We start from the raw sequence: 4880 nt of genomic DNA, 5'->3' as shown, positions 1-4880 counted from the left end.
ACTGTATAGGGTCAAATTTAACCCTCATCATCTCTACGCCCAGTGAGTGTACGCCGACTAACGTAGCGGGTACGACTCGGCCGTGGGGACAAAAGCGACATCGTTTAGGACTCAGTGTCTTCACTAGGGAGACGTTACCTGTCTTTGTAACTTTTTGATTCTTTCGAGCAGGGTCTCTTATTATATAAAGGAGACCCTCACATTGTAAAAGAGGCATCGGATATAATACAACTCTCTCATTTTTCTAGCTTTCTCTCTCTATCTCTACTTCAAACGAACATATCTTATTGAGTTCATATTATCACTTTGCAATACTAGATCTACAACAATATTATCATCTTTGCATCTCTAGGATTATTATATTTGATTACGATTTACCCCTTTTCCTACTTTTGATTTTTTTTAGCTTACAAAGTATATCGTTAACTTTTGAGCCAAATAACAAGTATTAAGGAAAAAATGAAATGATTCAGACATTTAATTAGCTTTCCAATATTATCATACTTAGAGATCCAAAACATTTGACTGATACTAAGAAGTTGAAAGATTGTTGTCATGGTTGTTGTCATATTTCAATTACTGAAATGAAATACGTAAAAAGCAGATGACAAACGCTCGTACATCACACGTTTTCTCAAGATTTTGCCACTTTCTCATCTTTGATTTGCAAATTGTGAAGAGCTGAATTTTTCAATAATTAGTAAATTTAAAAAGCAAAAGTTGACAAACCAATAGAAATTTCTTGGAAAAATACTTCATGCTACATATAAATTAACTATAATTTGGCTCCATTTCTGAAGCTTGAATTTCATAAAAATCATAAAGAATATGAACATCCAACTTAAAATCTTACTATAAGTATATAAATAGTTCAAGATCTTTACTTACGTAATTCAGATAATTAGATGTCCTTGTGTACCCGACATGATTCGGACCTAAATTGGAAAATTTGATGTTTTATGAAGTTTGAAAGAATTCTTGGATTTTGAGGCTTGATTCGATGTTTATGATGTTATTTTGGCGATTTGATTGCACGAATAAGTCCGTAGGATGTTTTTGAGGTTGTGTGTATATTTGGTTTGGAGCACCGAGGGCTCAGGTGAGTTTTGGACAGGCCACGCGTTGCATTTTTGAACTTAAAAATTTCTGGTATTAACCGACCTGCAGGCTTCGCATTTGCGAAGCCAGGCTCGCAATTGCGAGCCCGCAAATGCGACAAACCACTCGTAAATGCGAAGGAGGGGACTGGCAGCCTGAGTCGCAAATGCGACCTCACCATCGCAAAAGCGAATTCGCAATTGCGACCAGATTCTCGCAAATGCGAAAGTCAAGGATTCCGTCAGTGTTCGCAAATGCGAACTATATCTTTGCAATTCCCACATCAGCAGGTCGGGGTTCGCAATTGCCAACCCCTGTTCGCATTTCCCATAATTGAGACCTGCAATTTTTTACACTTTAACGAATTTGAGCTTCATTTTTCATATTTTCTCAAACCCAAACACACTTAGGCGATTTTCCCAAGAACAAGTCTTCTTCCAAATCAATTGTAAGTTAGTTTTTACTCATTTCTTTCTCAAAGATTTTCATAGGGGAAATTGGGTGTTTTGGGTAGAACCTAGGTTTTTCAAAAATTCAGGGATTTGGACCTCAATTTGAGGTCCGATTTCAAAACAAATTATACATTTGAGTTCGTGGGGGAATGGGTAATCGGGTTTTGGTTCGAACCTCGGGTTTTGACCACGTGGGCCCAGGGGCGATTTTTGACTTTTTGGGTAAAACTTTGGAAGCTCATTTCCATGCATTGGGGTTGATTCATTTAGCACTTATTGATGTAATCAAGTAATTTGTGATTAGATACGAGCGAATTGGAGGTGAAATCAAGGAATAAAGCTATAATTGAGACTTGAGTTGTGTTCAAGGCATCGAGGTAAGTGTTTGGTCTAACCTTAGCTTGAGGGATTAGGATTTGAGTCCTATTTGCTATGTGATAGTTGTTGATTACGACGTATAGGCATGGTGACGAGTATCTATACGCTGGTGTCAAGTATGACCGTGAGTCTTATATTGTGATTTTCACGATTTCGTTGTACTTTTCATGCTTTGGTGATGATTTCTAGTTGTTGTGAAAAGTTTGTGGAAGGAATTGAGACCTTTGAACATTTTGGAGCATTGGCTCGAGTTATATTATGAATTGTGAAAGTATATGAGATGATTGAACCCTTTGAAGCATTGGCTCAAGTGGTAAAGTGAGTTATGAAGTACAAGTGAAAGATAGAGAAAGAGTTATTAAAATGTTCCCTTGCCGGGATTTAATTATTTACTTGTTGCTCCCTTGCCGGGATTTAATTGTTAAATCGTTGTTCCCTTGTCGGGATTCCTATATGTTCTTGTTTATTTCCCTTGCCCTTGTTTGTGATTGTTGTTTGGGTGAGGAAGAGTGTTAAGGCACGAAGGGTGATGACGTGCATTGTTTGCTATTGCGAGGGAAGAGTGTTAAAGCACGAAGGGTGATGCCGTGCCGCACGATGTACCATTCCGTGCCAATTCTATTGGTTATATGTGAGGAAAGAGAGTAAAAGCACGAAGGGTGATGTCGTGCACATTTTATTATTCTAATTGCTTTGGTGAGGAAAGAGAGTAAAAGCACGAAGGGTGATGCCGTGCACGTTTCATTATATTATTGCTTGGTGAGGACGAGAGTAAAAGCACGAAGGGTGATGCCGTGCACTTGTCTTTGATTTTCCTGATTTTTGCTGATAATTGAGTTATGTTGTCCTTTACTTCTATTTACTGATTTTCTTGTTGTTATCGGTTCAACTGCATTAATTGTCTTATTCCACTATTACTATGATTCTTTATATTGGCATTTTCCGTTATTGTGTTACTTGTTATTATTGGCTCGAGGTATTCTTGCGCAACACTATGCCTTGAATTTATGCTATAATTGCTACATGTTTATGTGACTTAATTGCTATTTGACGCTTAGCATACTAAATATTAAATTGCCTATTTGCTCCTTAAAGTCCACAATTAATTGCTACTTGTCATTACTTGTTTTCCTCAGTGAGTCATAATTATTGTGTACTTGTTGTCTTATGAAGTCGTATTAATTGTTGCGTTTGTTGGAGTAAATTTCATTTGGAAGAACTATAGATTCAATGAAATGGGAGCGAGTGGTACGCCTACCACGAGATTTAATGAAATGGGAGCGGGTGGTATGCCTACCATGAGATTTATTAAAATGGCAGCGGGTGGTACGCCTACCACGAGATTTAATAAAATGAGAGCGGGTGGTACGCCTACCACGAGATAATGAAATGGGAGCGGGTGGTACGCCTACCATGAGATTTAATAAAATGGGATCGGGTTGCACGCCTGCAACGAGATATGTACTGACAATGAAATCTGCTTTTATTTCTTTTATTCGTGTAGAGTTAAATTATTGATGTTCTTTATTATTTTCTTGAAATTCTGTATTATCTGCTATCCCCGAAGCATGTTCCCCTCCCATTTAAAAATGTTTGTTCTTGTTATTTTCCCATTGTAGATATATATATAACTGTGCAGGGTTATGTGGTAGTCCTGTCTAGCCTCGTCACTACTTCACCGAGGTAAGGCTAGACACTTACCAGCACGTGGGGTCGGTTGTGCTGATACTACACTCTGTGCTCTTTTGCACAGATCCAGGTCCCGGACAGCAGCAGTAGCTCGGGAGCCAGCCTTCAGTCCATCGAGACTCCGAGGTAGCCTTGCACGCGTCCGCAGGCCCGGCGTCTCCTCTATCTTATATTTCATTTTGTTATCTCATGTTTTCGAGACAAACAGTATTATATTTCTTTCAAACGATTGTATTTAGTACTCTTAGTAGTCCGTGGATGATGTGACACCAGGTTCTGGTTAGAGGCATGTGTTGTTCTTCAGGATAGTTTGGTTTTATATTTTATTTAAGTCTTCCGCTTTAATTTCATATTCTGCTGTCATTTAAATATTTAACGCTTGTTGTTATGATAGATAAAAGGATTTAAAATGAAATAAGTAGGAGTTTGTGTTTTGTGGCTTGCCTAGCTTCCACGAGTAGGTGCCATCACGACCCCCGAGGTGGGGAAATCCGGGTCGTGACAAGGTTGTATCAAAGCTCTGGGTTACATAGGTCTCACAATTCACGAACAAGCTTAGTAGAGTCTGAGGGATCGGTACGGAGACGTCTGTATTTATCCCCAGAGGCTACAGAGTTAGGAAAACTTCACATTTGTTCTTTCCTGTCGTGCGGTTTTGTTTCTCAAATGCTAAATTGAAACCTCTACTCTTGTCCCTTCGCGAATGGCGAGGTCATGTACCGCTTCTTCAGCTGAGTAGCAGCACAGACCAGTGATAGATCAGCTACGTCTTCGGAGGCTTTGTGGAGGTTGGATAAGTTTCACCAAGCTCTTCACTACTACATTCAGCGGTGCATCTACTGAGGATCCCCAGGATTATCTAGACAGCTGTCATGAGGTTCTCAGGAACATGGGGATCGTGGAGGCCAATGGGGTCGATTTTGCTACCTTTCGCTTGTGTAGATTCTCCAAGACCTGTTGGAGAGATTATTGATTGGCTACACTAGTTAGGTCATCAGCTTCGACTTGAGAACAGTTCACGCAGCTATTTCTGGAGAAGTTTCTCCCCATCACTCAGAGAGAGGTCTATCAGAGGCAGTTTGAGCGTCCCCAGCAGGGTTCTATTACTGTTACTCAGTACGAGATCAGATTCATCGACTTGGATCGTCATGCTCTTATCATACTTCCCACCGTGAGAGAGAGTGAGGAGGTTCATTGAGGGACTCGTCCAGCCCGCTCAGTTAGCTAGAGGTGGAGGTAGAGGTATTAGAGGTGGAGGTAGAG

This window comes from Nicotiana attenuata, unplaced genomic scaffold (genome assembly GCF_001879085.1).
Source record: "Nicotiana attenuata strain UT unplaced genomic scaffold, NIATTr2, whole genome shotgun sequence".
Classification (NCBI taxonomy): Eukaryota; Viridiplantae; Streptophyta; class Magnoliopsida; order Solanales; family Solanaceae; genus Nicotiana; species Nicotiana attenuata.
This window is presented reverse-complemented; position numbering follows the sequence as displayed.